Below are 20,292 nucleotides of genomic sequence, written 5' to 3' on the forward strand. Positions count from 1 at the left end.
TGCCCTCTTCTCATTATTACCATCACTGAGGAGGTATCGGAGCCTGAAGACCCACAGTCTCTGTTTTAGGAACAATGTCTGTCTCTCTGCTATCAGATTTCTGAACACTCCATGAACATAATCTCAATATTTTGCTCATTTTTGGCACAATTTATTTATTTTTTATATATTCTTACTGGAATTTATAATAACATTTATGTATTGAGCAGTACTGCTGCAAAACAACAAATTTCACAACATACAATAGTGATAATAAGCTTGATTTTGGAATCTGATTCTGAAGTTGGTGGTGTGTTAACTCATTCATGTTGTTTTTGTTGAGGCGATCCCCAAGATATGGGAAATTGACCAAGCTTTCGATCGTCACAACATGAACTTTTATTGTCAGAGGTCAGTATGGGGTAGCGGGTACAGGTTGGTAGATGGCCTTTGTCTTCTACATATTAAATTAATGGCACATCTTCATACCCTGCTGGGATTAAGCCAACAAGCTTCATGAACATGTGTACATGTAAATGCTTTGTGCCGACTGATACTTGACCACCAAGATTTAGGTGGCCTTGATTCTGGGGTAATGATTCTGTCACTTAGCTTTCAATTAGTTATGGAAATTAGCTCTACTCCTGCAAGAGTTTTTTTTAAGATAAGGTACAATGTTACACTAAAAAAACTGAAAAGAATGCTGGGGTAATGACAGAGCCTTATTTCTTTTGTCAATAAGATTAGCTCTGGAGTTTTGAAGGAAGAAAGGAGACCTCACTGAGGAGATTCTGACAGTGCTCAAAAGACAGCAGAGAAGATGGTGCAGCTAGCTAGTGGGGGAATTTACAATATAACTGCTTGGAGAAATTTATTTGCTCAGAGCTAGAAGGCTGTAGACACTAAGTTGCTGAATACATTTAAGAAAATGCATGGGGGAAGAGCAATTAATAATGGTGTTGCAATAAATAATCAGCCAGTATTAAATGGCAGAAATCCTTGAAGGGCTGATTGAGGTATTCCTGCTCCTCCTTTCCAATTGATGGTCAAAGACTGAGACTGCTCTGGATGTGTACAAAATCCATTCAAAATGTTTTTCAAGTTTTCTTTGAAGATGCTATTCAAGAATTAAACTGATATTCTGAGCATATTGTTTTGGTTGGGGAAAGAACTTTACAGTATCAGGAGAACAGAGGGGTGAGATAACTTGATGTTGTGCTTTTCTGGGGGATAATTTATTGCAAGTAGTTCTCTTTTAAAACTAAGTGGCTTAGACTTTGATGGCAAAGCTGCGAGCAACCATGGAGTCGGCATGTGTGAAGTTAAATGGGGGAATTCAGAAATTGGTGCCATAGATTTTTGCTTCTCTTAAAGACATACTGCAGCTTTTCTTATTGAAAGTAATCTTATTAAATCAGCGAAGTAATGACAACCAGGGACCTTCAAGCTTCATATGCTTTGAAAAACACTGAAATTGCTACACGCACTCTTATAAAGTGTAATGGTTTAAATAATTTACTAAACATTATTGCCCAACTAAGTAGTTCTGCCGAAGGAATTATTGGGCCCTCCAAAACTAAATTTATGTATGGATTGTAATTCCCTCAGATGAATAATCAGTTTTATTTTGTGTGTGTCTGTGATACTTCATTATTTTAATCGTCTTTTGAAAATGTTGCTTCTTACTTTCCAGTCTGCAGTCTGTAAGGATTCCTTAATGTGACTGGTAGCTCAACCAGTTGGATCATATCACTGTTATTGGATGTCAGCGATCCCCAGGGTGGAAGCAACCAATGCAGAATATGGGAAGTCCATACGCAGGTCACTAAATATTTGTTAGAGCTTTCTTTGAGGCCAGTGGCAAAGTATGATTTGCCCTATCAGTTAATTAGATTTTAATTATATATTACATCTCAGAATCAAGCTTATTATCACTGACATATATGATGTTGTTGATATTTGTTGTTTTGCAGCAGCACAAAAATTACCATGAATTACAAAAATAATCAGTGCAAAAAAAGGAACAACAACTTAATACTCACACATTTGCTTAAAGGACTGACTTTAGTGGGGCAGTTTTAATCTGATACCAATAAGTATTTCAAATCTTGATACTGATGTTTTAGGAGACCTCCTGGATAGTGGAGTGAAAAACCTGTATGGCCCCCTGGGGTAGACTCTGCATATGTGTTATAGGCCACTAACTCAAGACTCAAGAGGCATGAGATTAATTTAGACATTTCACTGTAGTCATCAATAAAGTACACTCAGAGAATCACTTTATTAAGTACCTGCTGCACCTAACAAAGTGGCCATTGAGTGTATGGTTTATGGTCTTTTGCTGCTGTACCCGTCCACTTCAAAGTTTTACATGTTGTGCATTCAGAGATGCTCTTCTGCACCCTGCTATTGTAACATGTGGTTATTTGAGTTACTATCACCTTCCTGTCAGCTCGAACCAATCTGGTCATTCTCCTCAGACCTCTCTCATTAAGAAGTGTTTTTGTAAACAAAACTACCACTCACTGGATGCTTTTTTTTTGTTTTCTGAACCATTCTCTGTAAAGTTGACAAACTTGTATTTGAAAATCCCAGGAGATCAGCAGTTTCTGAGATAATCAAACCACAATGAAACCACTGATTCCAACAATCATTCCACAATCAGATTCACTTAGATCACATTTTTCCCCATTCTGATGTTTAGTCTGATCATGTCTGTATGCTTTTATACTTTGAATTACTGCCACATGATTGGCTGATAATTCCATCAACAGGCAGGTATACAGGTGTACCTAATACACTGAGTGTGTGTTATTAATGAGCTGACAAGAGCTATTAAGAATGCTGCTCTATGCTTGTCTGTTTGCAGCTTTCTATTCATAGCCTTCGTGCCACCCAGCAAACTCTCCTTCCTCACTATACTCTTGAAATTCACCACGCTTCCCTCCTCTCACATTCACATTCACAACCCCTAACTTAGATGCAGCAAGAACTCAAGAAGGCAAATGGTACATTGGCCTGTATTGCTAAAGGGTTGGTGTTTTGAGACAGAAATATAATTGAACAATATACTGGTTAAGCAGCACTTGGAGTACTGTGCACAGTTATGGTTACCTTATTTCCGAAAGGAAATACTGGCATTGGAGTCAGTCCAGAAGTGATTCACTAGGATAACTCCTGTGATAAGAGATGTTCCATCATGAGCTGCTGAGGAAATTACATCTGTATTTTTATCTGTATTAGATCATAAATCAGTAAAAAACAAGAACAGGCTCTTCGGCCCATGATATTCATGCCAACAATGGAACCTTTTTAAACTGCACTCTGCCTGCACATAGTCTACATTTCCTGACTGTTTTGTGCCTGCCAATTCCCTGCCTGTTATGTGCCTGTCTACATTGCTACTGTGTCTGTTTCCACCACCTCCCTTGACAATATGTTCCAGACAACTAGCACTCTCTCTGTGTAAAAAAAAAAGAATTCTTTATAAGTCTCCTTTTAACCTTAAAGCTGTTCCCTATATGGTGAGATATTTCTGTTTATGGGAGAGTCTACAACAAGGGGCCAGTAACCTGCAACTGACATATGTTGGAACTTCCAAAGAGGATAATAAATCTCTGGAAACCTGCATAACCAATGATTATGAAGGCTTATATCATTAGGATTATTTAAAATGGAAGTAGGTAAGTATAGTTACAATTGGTGAGTGAGGCCTAGGGCAGATCAATCATGAGCATATTGAACAGCAAAGCAGGTTTGAGAAGCTAATTAGCCTATTCCTACTTCTTATGTTCACTTGTGTAATCAATAAATCAAAGTTCAAAGTAAATTTACTATCAAAGTACACATATGTCACCATATGCAACCCTCAGAGTCATTTTCTTGTGGGCATCCTCAGTAAATCCATAATAGAGTGATGACCATAATAGAATCAATGAAAGACCGCACCAACTTGAGTGCCCAACCAATCTGCAGAAGACAGGAAACTATGCAAATACAAAAAGAAATAATAATAAAAGTAAATAAGCAATAAATATTGAGGAAAATGAGATGAAATATCATTGAAAGTGAGTCCATAGTTGTGGGAGCATTTCAATGATAGGGCAAGTAAAGTTATCCCCCTTTGATCCAAGAGCTTAAAGGTTGACAGGTCATAACTCAGAATCAGAATCAGGTTTATCATCACCGGCACGTGTCGGGAAATTTGTTAACTTAGCAGCAGCACTTCAATGCAATACATAATAACATAGAAAAATAAATAAGTCAATTACAGTAAGCATATATATGTATATTGAATAGACTAAAATAATGCGAAAACAAATAATATATATTTTTTTAAAATGAGGTAGTGTTCAGGGGTTCAATGTCCATTTAGGAATTGGACAGCTGAGGGAGAAAAGCTGTTCCTGAATCACTGAGAGTGTGCCTTCAGACTTTTATACCTCCTTCAGTAAGAAAAGGGCATGCCCTGGGTGATGGTGGTCCTTGATAATGGACATCGCCTTTCTGAGGCACCACTCCTTGAAGGTATCTTAGATACTACAGAGACTAGTATCCAAGATAGTATTAACTAATTTTATAACTTTCTTTGTCCTATGCAGTAGCAAACTATCCACCATCCTCCCCCACCCCCCAATACCAGACAACGATGCAGCCTGTCAGAATGCTCTCCACAGTACATCTATCGAAGTTTTTTGAGTGTTTTAGGCGACCAACAAACCTTATCAAAATTCTGATGAATTATAGTCACTGTCTTGCCTTCTTTATAGCTGCATCAATATGTTGGAACCAGGTTAGATCCTCGGAGATCTTAACACCCAGAACTTGAAATTGCTCACTCTCTCCACTTCTTATCCCTCTATGAGGATTAGTTTTTGTTCTCTCATCTTGCCTCTCCTAAAGTCCACAATCAGTTCTTTGGCTTTGGTGACATTGAGTGCAATGTTGTTGCTGTGACACCACTCCACTAATTGGCATTTCTCACTCCTGTACACCCTCTCACCTCCATCTGAGATTCTACCAACAATTGTTGTATAATCAGCAAATTTATAGTTGGTAGTTGAGCTATATCTAGCCACACAGTCATGGGTATAGAAGGAGTAGAGCAGTGGGTTGGTAACACATCCTTGAGGTGTGTTTGTGTTGGTCATCAGAGGGGAGGAGATATTATCATCAATCCACACAAGTTGTGGTCTTCCAGTTAGGAAGTCGAGGATCCAATTGCAGAGGGAGGTACAGAGGCCCAGGTTCTATAGCTTATTGATCATGGTATTAAATACTGAATTATAGTCAACAAACAGCATCCTGACAGAGGTGTTTGTATTGTCTGAAGAGCCATTGAGATTGAATCTGCCGTAGACCTATTGTGGCAATAAGCAAGTTGCAGTGGATCCAGGTCCTTGCTGAGGCAGGAGTTGATTGCAGCCATGACCTATCTCTCAAAGCATTTCATCATGGTAGATGTGAGTACTACTGGATGATAGTTATTAAGGCAGCTTTTTTTTAGATACTGATATAATTGTTGCCTTTTTGAAGCAGGTAGGAACTTCTGACTGAAGCAGTGAAAAAAAAAATGTCCTTGAAAATGCCAGTCAGTTGGTTGGCACAAGTTTTCAGAGCCTTACCAGGTACTCCATTGGTGCCTGCCACCTTGGGAGTGTTCACCCTCCTTAAAGCCAGCTTAACATCAACCTTCGAGACAGAGGTCACGGGGTCACCAGGTGCAGCTGGGAGCGTCACAGCTGTAGTTTTATTCTCCCTCTCAAAGCAGGCATAGAAGGCGTTGAGCTCATCTGGGTAGAGAGGCATCATTGCCATTCATGCTACTGGGTTTCGCTTTGTAAGCAGTAATGTCTTGCAAACCCTGCCAGAGTTCACGTGCATCTGATGTGGACTGCAACATTACTCGGAATTGTCTCTTCGCTTTTGAAATAGCCCTCCGCAAGTCATAGCTAGTTTTCTTGTACAGACCTGGGTCACCAGACTTAAATGCCACAGATCTAGCCGTCAACAGATGATGTGCCTCCTGGTTCATCCATGGCTTTTGGTTTGGGAATGTACAGCAAGTTTTCATAGGCACACACTCATCCACACAACTGTTCCTGAACCTGGTGCTGTGAGTCCTGAGGCTCCTGCACCTTCCTCCTGAGGCAGCAGCAAAAAGGGAACATGGCATGGGTGGTGGGCAGCCTTGATGGTGGATGCTGCTTTCCTGAAAAGGTGCTCCGTGTGGATGAACTCAATGATTGGCTGTATCCACTACTTTTTATAGGATTCTCCATCCAAAGGCATTGGTGTTTTCCGTGATGCAACCATTCAATATTCTCTCCACCACACATCTATAGAAGTTTGTCAGAGTTTTAAATGTCAAGCTGAATCTTCGCAAACTCCTAAGGAAATTAAGGCGCTACTGCACTTCCTTCATAATAGCACTTAAATTCTGGGCCCAGAACAGGTTCTCCATAATCTAGCACCAAAGAAATTAAAGTTGCTGACTCTCTCCACCTCTGATCCTCCAATGAGGACTGACTCATGGATCCTCGTCCTGAAGTCAATAATGATCTCCTTGGTCTTGCTGATATTGAGTAAGAGGTTGTTGTTAATGCACCACCCAGCCAGATTTTCAGTCTCCCTCCTACATATATGCTATTTTGTCAACACTTTTGATTCAGCCTATTACAGTGGTGTCATCAGCAAATTTGAATATGGCATTAAAGCTGTGCTTAGCCACACAGTCATAAGTGTAAAAGCGAGTAGAGCAGGGGACCTAACCAGAAGCACAAGCTGCCTTGTGGTGCATCTGTGCTAATAGAGATTGTGGAGGAGATGCTGTTGCCATTCCAAACTGACTGGGGTCTACAAGTGAGGAAATCAAGGACCCAATTGCACAAGGAGGCATTGAGGCCAAGGACTTGAAACTTATTGATTACTTTTGAGGGGATGATGGTACTGAATGCTGAGCTCTAGTCAAAAAAGACCATCCTGATGTTTGTATCTTTGCTGTCCAGATGATCCAGGGTCAATGAGATGACATCTGCAGTGGACCTGTTGCTCAGTCGGCAAATTGGAGTGGAGCCAAGTCGTTTCTCAGGCGGGAGTTGATATGTTCCAACATCAGCCACTCAAAACGTCATGACTGTGGATGTAAGTGCTACAGGACAATAGTCATTGAGGCAGGTTACCATGTTTTTCTTAGGCACCGATCTAAGTGAAGTCTGCTTGATGTTGGTGGGTATCTCAGACTGCCAAACGGAGGAGGGAGGGGTTACAGGTCAGAGCGAACTCTCCAGCCGGTTGATCAGCACAGGTCTTCAGTACGTGGATATGTACCCCATCTGGGCCAGATGCTTTTCATGGGTTTGCCCTCTTGAAGGCTGCTTGCACATTGGCTTCAGAGACTGAAGTCACAAGATCATCAGGGTGCTAAGGAAATTCATGATTTTGACAGTAAAAGTGAGCATAGAAGGCGTTGAGCTCCTGGAAGTGAAGCTCTATGTTGCTTGTTTTTACGTTATAAGAGGTGATAGCATTCAAAGCTGCACAACTGTGAACCATCCTTCATTGATTTCAAGTTTAGTCCAGAGTTGCCGCCTCACCCATGCGATGTCTTTCTGGAGACTGTTCCTGGACCTCTTCTAACTTTTTTGGTCACCAGAGTTAAATACCTCTGATCTGGCCCTCAGCAGATTGTGGATCTCATGGTTCATCCAGGGCTTCTGGTTGGGGAAAACTCTGAATGATTTTGTGGGGGGACACTCGTCTACAACAGCATTAATAAAATCCATAACAACTGTGGTGTATCCATTCAGATCCACAGGTGAGCCCTTGAACACAGCCCAGTCCACCGACTCGAAACAATCTGTAGCCGCTCCACTGCCTCCCATGACCACCCCTTTGTTGACCTAATCACTGGAGATTTGCTCTTTAGCCTCTGCCTGTATGCAGGCAGAAGGACAGCCTGGTGATCAGATTTACCAAAGTGCGGTCTGGTATGGAATAGTAGGCATTCCATATCTTAGTATAACAGTGTGTGTGGACCTTTGGTGCTACAGATTATACACTAAACATGAGAAATTCTGCTCATGCTGGAAATCCAAAGCAACACACACAAAATGCTGGAGGAACTCAGCAGATCAGACAGCATCTATGCAAGTGAATAAACAGTTGCTGTTTCAGGTCGAGACCCTTCTTCAGTTTTAGGCTGATGGTAATTGGGCAGGGTTTTCTTCAAGCAAGCCAGATTGAAGTCCCCAACTATGATTTAAAATACATCAAGATTCTTGTTTGGATTTGGCATCGTGCAGTATCTTAAGTGCTTGATTATAGTCTGCCACTGGTGGTATGTAAACTGTGGTCAGGGGTATGGGTCATCACTCATACCCAGAGTATTCTCATTGTTGGCAATATTCTCCACCTTCTGCTCTCAGTAAAGCACTTATTGTTTGCATAGATAAAAGTTTCTAAATTTTACCAGTTGAGGATGAACCCATTTGCACATTTACTTTTTTATTTAACTCCCCATTCTACAGAACAGTGCTTGGATATTGGGATGGAATGGATTGCACAAAGTTCCCTTGCACCTAAACTTCTTTGTCCCTTTGTGTTACCAAGCAGCTTGTATTTGTTGACAACCCAAACTGGCCCTATCAGTAAGTAGGTTTCACTCTGGAGTCACTCAGGTCCAGAGTTCATAAATAGAAACAAGTCAATGCCTGTTATGTCGCTGACGGCTAGGGCAACAGTGAAGCTCCTCAATCTCTGGTGGTATCCAGAGCTTCATCATCGTGTCAGTAGCTTGCTCTCAGACTTCATTACTATCAATCCTGTCAGTCCCAGGTGGAGACTCAGGAATACCACTGCACTCAGATGTAGAAGGATTCTCTATTGCTGTTTCCGTAAAAAATTAGTTTTTCCAGTCTAGACTGTTAGCCTTGAGCTGAACCCCCAAACCTGGAAGACCAGTGGACCTCCAGGAGGATGCTTAGAGGCTTGCATGTCTCAATGACCTGGACAGCTATGTTGGCTGGAGTCAGGGCTTTATGCTTTGGCGGTTGGCAGAGTCACCCATGTCAAAGGGAAGAGGCCAGACTAAGAGTGGTCCACCGGTCCTCCAAAGCTCATCAGTAGACATAGACCAAAAAGTTGAACTCCATCGATGAAATGAGTGACCGCCCTTGATACCAAACCAACATTTGGCTTGCACCTGTAAAACTTCAATGGGCATCAAAGTTGAAATATTTGAATGGTGGAATGTTAACTTGCACAAAGGAAGATGGTTGTAGTTGTCAGAGGTCAACCATCCCAGCCCTGTGACATCACAACACAAGTTTCTCAGGGAAATATCCTAGCCTGTACTATTTTCATCAATTTCATCAATGAGTTTTGTTTCATCATAGGGTCAGAATATTCACCGATGATTGCCCAGTTTTTCTTGCCATTAGCAACTCCTAGGCAAATGTCTTCATACCTAGACGAGACTCATGCTTGGGCTGGCAAGTGTTAAATATCACTTTCTGCAGGCAGTGTCACCTCCAAGAGTGAGAGCACCATGGACGTTCATTAGCGTTACCGTTGTCAGAATCCTGGAGGTAACCATTGACCGGAAACTCAGCGGGACCAGCCACATAAATAACCTGACTGCAAGAGCAGGTCAGAGGCTGTGACTCATCTCCAGATGCTTCAAAGGTTTTAAACCATCTGCAAGGCTGAAGCTGGGAACATACAAGAATAGTCTGACAAATGCAGCTTGAACAACACTGAAGAAGTTTAACACTTTCCAGGACAAAGCAGCCCATCTGATTCACAGCCCATACATCACTCCAACCATTCAGTTGCACCACAATGGTGCACAGTGCCTAAAGTGTGCACTGACTACTAAATATTCTGCCATCAATTTCAGGTGGAATAACGAGGAATTTATTTCAGATGCCTCTTTTTAGTTCACCATCCCAGAAAACTGTAGAGGTATTTTCAAAAAGTATATTCAGAGCAGAGTGGCAAAACATCCCAGACAGGGGTATTGGCTTTGATTAAAATAAAAGATTTTTGATTAGGTATTCAGTGTTTTGTGGGACGCACAGAAGTATAGTGTTAGCGTAATTCTATTACAGTGCCAGTGACCTGGGTTCAATTCCCACCACCAGCTGTGAGGAGTTTGTATGTTCTCCCCGTGACTGCGTGGGTTGCCTCCGTGTGCTCTGGTTTCCTCCCACATTCCAAAGACATGCGAGTTTATAAGTTAATTGGTCACATTAGTGTAATTGTGTGGCGTGGGCTCATGGGCTGCAAGGGCCTGTTACTGTGCTGCATCTTTACATAAATATAAATAAAATATTTTTTTGAAAAACATACCAATCTTTATGCCTCATCGATATATATTTTATGTACATTTTTCTATGTTTTCTGTGGCTGTCCATCTTCCTACTTTCCTGACACCTTTCAGTTAATAGAAAGCCTCAAATCTCAGCTAAAATTCAATTACTGCAGATGCTGAATCAGTGAAATAAGAACAGAAAATGCAGAATAACTGGCAGCCTGTAATAGATGAATGAAGTCAGAGAATGCAGAGTCAGGTGATTGGATTGTGAGCTGCCTTCCAGGTAGAAACCAGGTGGGAGTAAAGGTAACACAAACAAATCCTGGAGGAATTCAGTAGGTCAGGCAGCATCTCTGGAGGGGAATAAACAGTTGACGTTTCAGGCTGAGTACCATCATCAGGACTGGAAAGGAAGGGGGCAGAAGCCAAAATTAAAAAGGTGGGGGAAAGGGAAGGAGTACAAGCTGGCAGGTGATAGGTGAGATCAGGTGAAAGGGTAGGTGGGTGGATGAGGGAAGAGGGATGATGTAAGAAGCTATAAGGCAATAGGTGAAAGCAGGGGCATATCTATGGAAAATAGCACCTATGGCAAGCACTGAAATTGCATCCCTGTCCAAACATCTGACACCCATCTTTTAGATAACTTTACCATACTATCAGCTCAAAAATACAAGCCAAGCTCATTAACCTTTTAATTTACAAATTATGGCACTACATGAAAATTATAACTGCACCTTCCTTGCTTTCACTGATGCAAATTGGACTATGATGTGATCAAAGTCAGTTTTTTTCTCTTTCTACACTCAGCAGAGCAAGATCACAGAGTCTGCCTTGACCCATGGATGCTCTCAAATATGAAAGTATTAGACTTAACTTGCTGAATGATCTCTCACAGCTGGCGATGGTTAGCATTATCTGAATAGCAATGCAAAGATTGGGAAAGACGCTCTCATCTCCATACTGAACAATAAATTCAATAAGCTCTTCAGGTCTTGATATTTTCATGTTGACCTGCCTTGATAGCAACATTCTGCAATCCAAAATTTCTTCATATAGCTGCTGTCCATCAACATCAGAGCTGTACAATTCACCCAAATTTTCACATTTCTTCTTTAGGTCGTTACTGTTGGCGCCGTAACACAGTCCCTCGACATTGAGAAGGAGCCCAAACTTGGCAGCAGTGTCATACAAACAAGCAAACCTTTCATCCATTTCTCTGTGAAGATGGTCGAATGTTTCCTTCATGACTCTTTCCATTTCCTCCTTAGCTGTTAACCCAATGTCTTTCAAGTTCTCATCAGCCATTCATTTCTTTCGTCTCTGACGTCTTTCAACTTCAGTATTTCATTCTTGACAGAGACTGACTCCTTCTTCGAGTGACTCACTGAGCAACACTTCTCTTTCATCATAAAAATTATCTCAGAGGGCTTTCAAATCCAGGGCAGCATTGTGGAAGTTCATGTTAGGATCCTGCAGCCTCTTTTGAATACGGTCAATGCGAATGAGTACTTTGTTCCAAAACCCTAGCAAAATCAGAAAATCATAACTCAACATGCAGTTGTACAGCTGCCTTGCGTCACTTCTTGTTTCACTGATCTCATTTTCATTGTCTATCGTGTCCTGGAGAACTTGAAGTATCTCCTCAAGGTACTTGTTGACGGGCTTCACTGCTTCTGTCCTTGCACTCCACCTGGTTGTGGACTCCAACTTAACAACCACAGGCACGGCGTTTTTGAGTTTTTTCCAGCGCTGTGTTGAACGAGAGAAAAACATGCAGAGAGCTTCGATGGTTCCAAAAACATGACCATCGTTGTATCCTGCTTGGCTGCATGTACACCCAACAAGTTGTTGCAATTCACAAACATTGCCAGGTTGTTTTTCTCACTTATTCTTTGATGAACTCCACTTCTGTGTTCAGCCATCACAGCAGCATTGTCATAGCACTGTGACCGACAATCTTGTAGCTCCATTTCGTCCTTCTCTAGCTGTTTCAAGATGTCTTCAACCAAGCTCTCAGCATTCTTCTAGCTTATCTGGATAAAACCAAGGAAGGACTCTCTAACACGGACTGTTTTCCTCTCAAAATCAACTTCCACATGCCTCAGTACTTCTGACATCTGTCCACGGTGTGCCTGATCAGGAGTCGAGTCGAACATGAGACCATAGTACTTGGCTTTACAAATGCTTCTCAGTAAACTCTGGTGAACAGTGGATGCCATCGTGTGGATGAATTTGTTCTGGACACCCGGTGAAAGATAAGACGTGGATCCAGGATGACTTTCCAAATGAGTGAGGGTGTTTTTAAGACATGGTCAAAGATGGCCAGTAGTTTCAGTAAGCCAAGGAAATTTCCCACATTGGAGTCATTGTCTAGCTGAAGTGACTCTCTGTGTCCTAGGAAAAGCCAGGTTCTGAGTCACAAGGAATTTTATGCAGTGAAGGTTTCTCATCAAGATATCACACCATTTCTGCTTTTCCTTCTCAATCTGTGACTGAAATACCGCGTCAATAACTCCTCTGTTTCCAGCTAAATTTCTTCCCATTTCTTTCCACTGTGTGAAGCATTCCCAATGATTCTTGGCATTTTCATGAACACTAATCCTTTCAGGCACTTTCCACTGGTTGAATCCACTTTCCTGCTCCAATGAGGATTGATGGTTTGACCGGGAATAGAGAAGACAACAGATACAAAATGCAGATTTTTTAGAAGGGGAATAGACCAGCCATGAGCGAGTCACTTACTCACCACAACCATTTCCCAATTTCCTCTTGAACCAAGTTTTGTTCATTGTGTGGTTATTTGTTGGTAGGAAAGGCCCCTCACTGTTCTGGAAATACTTTGAACCCAGCTTTATTATTTCTGTTCTTAACACGTCAGGCAGAATTGCTTTTCCAGTATCCTTGTCAAACGTCAGAAATCCAATGTCATGCTGTTCAATCACTTCTGGTATGACAGTTCGAGGCTCTTTGACACCATCCAGTTCACTAGGTTCAGTGTCCTCAGGTTCAATCTTGTCAGGTAAATCTCATCAATAAACTCAACATCTCCATCACCACCATCGTCTTCCCTTCCTGTCATGTCCACATTCTCTGTGGCAGCCTCACTCTTAATCTTGTCACACTCAGATTTATCCAACTTGACTTCCTTCTCGGCTTGTGATGCATTTGTACTTGATCCACCTTCGGATTCTAACAAACTTGTAGCGGGTGCAGGCAACTGCATGGAACATGTTGAACTACTTGTTCTGGGCTTTTCAAAGAAGGGCATGAAGAACTTACTTGACTTCTTGGCTTCCTCTGCCTCCAACTTTCATTTCTTCTGTCCCTCAGCTCCACTTTCCTTCTTCTTTGTGAAAAAACGTTTCATGGTCTTCTTGCACAATGTTCTGAAATAAGGCCACCCTAGTGCTTCTCACCCATGATAATCAAAGACAGATCATACATCTGAAGAAAAATTCTTTTTTCACTATCCGAGGGTGGCTTGTCTGACTTTAATAGAAACTGCTCAGTGGTGCCCTCTTCAAGTGCCATACCTGCCATACCTTAGATACGCCACTGGGTGGAAGAGATAATGGAATGAAAAAGGTGGAATCTAATAAGAGAGAACAGTGGACCATGTAATAAAAGGAAGAAGGGGAAGCAGAGAAAAGTGTCAGGCAGGAGAGGAGAACAGAAGGGTTGAGAGGGTAGCAGTTATTTGCAGTGGAAGAAGATGCGTACTGGTATTGCGCAATAGTCAGGCTAAGGACACCACCAATGCTGTTCACGACATGCATTAATGGTTAATATTTTAGAATTGAAAACTTGCGGTATGGGCAAATAATTGGAAGTTAAATTCAACATAAATAAATGATGGGTAGCAGATTATGGTAGGAAGAATGCAGAGGTCACTGATTACTTGGAAGATGTAAGTCTCGATGGAATGAAGGAACAAAGGGCTCACGGAATACAAATACACTAATCACTAAAAGTTGTACCACAGGTTTTCAAGACCTTAAATAAGCAAATTGTAGCTCCAGGGTTTGTTTCTAGAAGGATGGAATTGAAAATTAGGTAAGTTATGTTAAACAAGTATCAAGACTTCATTAGACCACACTCAAAGTGCTACACACTGTTCTGGTTGCCATATTATAAAAACCACTGGAAAGAATGCAGAGAAGATTTATAAGAAGAATGCTAGAAATTTGAGGGTATACATACCAGGAAAGGATGAACTGACCATGTCTCTTCCCTTCAGAAACAAAGGCCAAAGAGTGGACATAATATTGTCCTCTCCTATCAGATTCCTTCTTCTTCAGCCCTTCATTTCTTCTACCTATCACTTCCCAGCTTCTTATTTCATCCCTCCCTCCTCCACCCACCCAATTTACCCCTCACCTGTTGACAGTTTATTCCTCTAATCTATCCTTCCAGATACCGCCTAACTTGCTGAGTTCCTTTAGCAACTTGAGTGGGTTGCTCTGGATTTCCAGCATTTGCAGAATCTCTTGTGTTTATGGCCTAATAATGGAATTGAAATGTTGAAAGGCTTTGATAGTGAAACAGAAACAATATTTCTCTCATGCAGAAGAGCATAATCAGAAGGCAACTACAGGTTCACCTAAATGCAGCAGAAGTCTGACCAAGGGTCCCTGACCTGACACCTTAATCATTTCTCTTTCCACAGATGCTGCCTAACCTGCTTTGAGAGTTTTCATCATTTTCTGTTTTCATTTAATCTTCCCAGCATCTGCAGGGCCTTCTCAATTTTTCACGATTGATTGATTCATAAATGTTTACTGAAATGGCCTAGCAAACCACTCAGTTGTACATTGCTACATTGAAACAGAGCCCATTAAATACTGAGCTAAGCAGCAAACTTGGACATGGGTAAGTCACTCCCAGTCCAATCAACCCTGCAAAGAAGCATCTAGGGATTGGTATCTAAACTGAGAGGTCTGTCCCAAGAGTTGTCCAGTAAAATCCTGGCTTACTCATCCTTACAAAATCAGTCTTTATGGACATCATGTTAACCTCTTATGTCACAACCCCAGGCTGCATCCTGCCTCACCAGCAGAACATACCACCAGGTCAGTAAAGCATCAAGTAGTTCTGGTAGAATTGAAATCTTTAGATATCAGGAGTATCTAATATTTGGAATTATACCAAGAAGGAGGATCATTCTGATTGTCAGGGTTCAAATATCCCAGCTCCAGGCTATCAGCGCAATACAGGCCCTTTGGCCCACAAAGTTGTGCCGAACATGTCCCTACCTTAGAAGTTACTAGGCTTACCTATAGCCCTCTAATTCTGCTCCTATTTTATCTCTGCAGTGATAAAACAATCCCGTTGTGCTCTGATAAAGGGTCTGTGAACTGAGTCACTGTTTGTCTTCGCACTGATGCAACCTGATCTGCAGAGCATTTTCTGCTTTCTTTTCTACACTTCAGATTTCTGACATCTGCAGTTCTTTCTTTGATTTTCATAAAACAATGCTTGATTCAGATGCCACACAATAAGCTGCTGTTCCACCACTGCAGTTTGCCTGTGCCATGCTTGTGAAGTACTCTTATGCCAGTGATGCTGAAACTGTTCGGGCTGTCAGGATTGTCACTGCATAGTGTACTAGAGAAGGAACAGGACAGGTATGAGTGTGATATAATCTGCTTTGGACTACATAATGTTTGACAGTAAAACAAAAGTTCAAAGACTAATAAAATTCCTGCTACATTGGCAGATACTGTCACTGAATCATAGGAACAGAGGTGGAAGGGAAAGTAAATGTTCATGGTGAAGATCATAATTTTTGGATCAGATGGAGTGGGAACATTTCATTACATGTTTCAGTGAAGAATAACTTCACAGAGAATGCAGCCGTGGAATTGATCCTGGGATGATTTTGATTCTCTTCATGCTCTCCCACAAGTAAATTTGGCAGACCACCAATGATCACATATTGGATTGAAAATGTCTTGTGAAATCTGTGACAGTTTTATTGCAGCTCAGCAATAAGGTTGCACTGGAAGGTGGAATAAAGACAAGTTCTCAAATGAAAGGAATGACAAAGAATCTAAATTTACAACCATGGAGTAATCAGCATCAGAAGAGATTATTATGGTAATACAAGAGTAAGCAGATTTTGTGCATAGGGGCACTGCAGATAACAGACTTTCCTGGTACATCCACTGAATAAATAAAGCATGGGACTGCACTCAGTGTAGCTAATCTAAACAACGAGTAGAAGAAACAAGCTATTTATACTAGAATCCATCTGGTGCTGCAATGCTCAGTTTAGGTTCAGTGGAATGTGTCAGGTTTGAAAAAAACATTTACATATTATGGGTATGCCAGAAATGTACTCTTGTTAACCATTTCATCACTGAAGTAGATTTAGGTTTAACAGCAGTCTTAGAAAGGAATGATCAATAGTCAAAAATCCCAATGACTAAGTAAGCTTGCATCATTGAATCAGACAACTTGTGTTTGTGATTTTTTTGGTCTGGATCTTTTCACTGCCAGGAAGCTAGATATCTTCATCAAAGAAGGGAAGATATTTGTACGTAAAATGCAGACTATTCTTGACACTACTGAACTGTGCATTTCATATCATGAAGCAACTCTGCAGCCTCCTGAACAGCATGAACTAATTTTAACATTAAGAGCTAAGACCAGCAAGAACAGAATCCAATAAATAATCCCAGAGCATTTTTAAATTGTTTTTTATTAATAATATTAGCAACCTAGATATTTTGAAGGCATTTTTCATTTTTTGTTCAGCACCTGAAATGAGACCAGTGGAGAAAAAAAAGTTTAAAAGTAACATGATTTGTTAGAAAAATATCATTACTAACTTTTATTTGGAAAGTCAATAAACTTCAAGCCCAATAAGCAAGAGGTGACAGAAAATTACAGCATTTACAACATTTAAAATACATTCGGATAGATACTTGGATGTGTTGGGTTAGACTGTTTAATTGTTATTTTCTTTGCAGCTTAACATTTAATTACCTGCTACTATTTTTATCACTACTTACATACATGTAACTTTTTAGTATGCTTCCTAGTGACCACAGTATGTACATGCATTTGTTCAGTGTGTCCCCTAGTTGTTACATTTGTGTGATTCAAATCAAGATTAATTGTCATTCAAACCATACATGGATACAGCCAAATGAGACAGTGTTACTCTGGCACCAAGGTGCTAAAATATACACGCGCACTCAAAATAACAAGAAAGGATGAAAAAAAGAACAGTCATATGATAAAACACATTTCTTTTTCTGGAAAGCTCTGGAAGCTTCTCCAGTGTTGCATTCAACGTTTTGGGCTGAGACCCTTCGTCAGGATGTCAGGACAAAGGGTCTCAGCAGAAACATCAACTGCACTTCTTCCTATAGATGCTGCTGGCCTGTTGCGTTCCACCAGCATTTTGTGTGTGTGTTGCTTGAATTTCAAGCTTCCTCGTGCTAGAGTTGCATTATTTGAATAGGGGCTAATTGATTGGCTGATCTTATCTGCAACTGTCAATGGAATGCTCCTTATCTAAGGTGTATAAAAGGAGCTGACCACAATGCTCTGCCATCTTTCTCTTGCTTCTTCTCTCCCTTCTGCTACTAGCCCCTATCACTTACTATTTTTCAACTGGCTTTGTTCTATTAATGGTTAATAAAATTGTTGTGAAGCAATGAACTTTGTATCTTTCCCTGACTTCCAAAAGAACATTGGATTTAAAATATCACAATCCAACAGATAGGAAATTTGTAGAGGGATGTAAGCCTAATGAAGGCAAATGGCACCACTGTAGATATGCATGATCGTTCGCATTGATGAGATGCATCTGTTTTTGTGCTGTAAGTTTTTAAGATTTTAACAAACTATCATATACAATAATTTACGGGGCATATAGATTCCACGTCTCTTGTCTCATTGTCTGACCAGTCTTCCTCTTCTTCTCCCTCGCCCTCTTGCTACCTGCTTTTGGAGGAACATGCTGCAGTCTTGTGTTCCACGTTCCAAGGATTGATCAGTGAGGCTTCAGAGCGATCGGTACGGACGGAGGTACCTCGGTGATGAATGGTACTGCGGCCCGTAGTGTGTTAGTGGCGCAGAGTTGACTGAACTAAACTGAAAACTCCTGGACTCCTCATTGAATGTTGATTTTCTATGTTTTGCGCTGGCTTTTTGCCATTTGCATAGTTTGCTTTTTTATTTGCATGTTGGATATTTGATGTTTTCTTGAACGGGTTCCATGGTGTTTCTTTGTTTTGTAGCTGGCTGTGGGAGAATGAATCTCAGAGTTGTATTCTGTATACATACTTTGTAAATGTACTTTGAATCTTTGAATCATTAACAATTCCAAAGGAAATATAAGATTCCATAATTAGAATCACAGAAACTTCCATTTATTTATAACTTTTTGTGAAGCATAAGAATGTTACAACATAAGAAATGTGAACAGGGATAGGCCACCTGGCCCGTGGAGCTTGCTCCACCATTCAATAAGATCATGGCTGATCTGGCCAGGGACCTAGCACCATCTACGTGCCTTTTTCTCATAACCTTTAATTCCCCTGCAATGCAAAAGGGTAACTGTCTTAAGTATATTTCTTGAGGTAGCCTCTACTGCCTCCAAAGATTCTTACTAAAAGTATTCAAGGTCAGCATTTGCTTGAAAATGGTGAACCTACAATGCGTGATTACCAAATCTGAGAAAATCCAGCATGAGTTTTTTAAGTAAAAATCCACTTGGTAAAAGTTTCAAAGACACAGGATATTCTCCAGATGCTGGAAATGTTGAGCAATCTACACAAATTGTGTCCTTGGCAAGACTGCCAGATACGAGGAAATCTGCAGATGCTGGAAATTCAAGCAACACACACAAAATACTGGTGGAGTGCAGCAGGCCAGGCAGCATCTATAGGGAGAAGCGCTGTCGACGTTTTGGGCTGAGACCCTTCGTCAGGACTTTACTGACAGAACTTGTTCTTCAGACAGTGCTGGTGAGCCAACTCCTTGAATCAATGTAGTCCTCTTGCAGAGTGAACTCCTGTAATGCTTCTAGCTTCCAAATTCATGGATGATAAAGAAATAGCATGTATTTCCTAGTTATATAGTTATTCATATAGGATTTGGAAGGGAACACACTGGATGGTATAATGCCAAACTAATTCTGCTCTTATAGTCGTATGCTTACATGCCTGTTGCCCTTGTCTGTTTTGGTTGTTGAGGCTGCAGGGTAATTGAGGTGAGTAATCACAGTGTGTTTTATGAAGTGTGTGCAGGACAAAGTTTTAGGTGATGAATAGAGTGACAATCAGTGACATCCTTCTCCCTGAATGGAATTAAGCTTCTCGAGTGCTGTTGAAGCTGCACTTGTCCAGGCAGGTGCAGAGAATTTCAGTATTCTCCTGGAGAGGGTGAGAAGGCATTGGAGTGTCAGAAAGTGAGTCACTCCTTGCAATTTTCCAAGCCTCTGACTTTCCCGAGCCTCAGTATTTATGTTATTGGTAGAGTTGAATTTCTGTTCACCGGTCAACCCAGAATTTGATGGGGGGGTGGGTGGTCTAGCTGATGATAAAGTCCTCAAATATCAAGAGTAGTTTTCGACTCTCTTTTGTTTCAGATTCAATATTCAAGATTCAAGATATATATTGTCATTGGTCAGTACACAGTATAAAGGAGAACAAAATTATTGCTACTTTGATGCAGCATAAAAATAAGCATAAAGAACACAATAAATATAAATACATAAGATTAGCTTAAATACTGTAAACAGACTGATTGTATATACATAAAGTGACTCTAGATACAAAAGTATTTGTACATAAGGTGACTCTGACAGGAAACGATAAAGTAGTATCACAAACACAAGAAAACCTACAGATGCTGCAGATCCAAAGCAACACATACAAAATGCTGGAGGAACTCAGCAGGCCAGGAGTAAACTATAGATAAAGTAGTGGTGGTGGGGAGAGTTAGTTAAAACAGTTGTAGACAAGTGAGCCCCACAAAATCGTTCA

At 40.9% G+C, this 20,292-nt stretch overlaps 1 long non-coding RNA gene across 1 annotated transcript; it reads left to right on the plus strand.

The window, feature by feature from the left end:
- Nucleotides 1-310: 310 nt before the first annotated feature.
- Nucleotides 311-18,547, plus strand: LOC132401841 (uncharacterized). Its single transcript, XR_009514724.1, has 4 exons — nucleotides 311-390; nucleotides 1,673-1,800; nucleotides 6,987-7,122; nucleotides 18,270-18,547. It is a non-coding gene; the product is annotated as an uncharacterized LOC132401841 (long non-coding RNA).
- Nucleotides 18,548-20,292: the final 1,745 nt, after the last annotated feature.

Source organism: Hypanus sabinus, chromosome 11 (genome assembly GCF_030144855.1).
Source record: "Hypanus sabinus isolate sHypSab1 chromosome 11, sHypSab1.hap1, whole genome shotgun sequence".
In the NCBI taxonomy this organism is placed as follows: domain Eukaryota; kingdom Metazoa; phylum Chordata; class Chondrichthyes; order Myliobatiformes; family Dasyatidae; genus Hypanus; species Hypanus sabinus.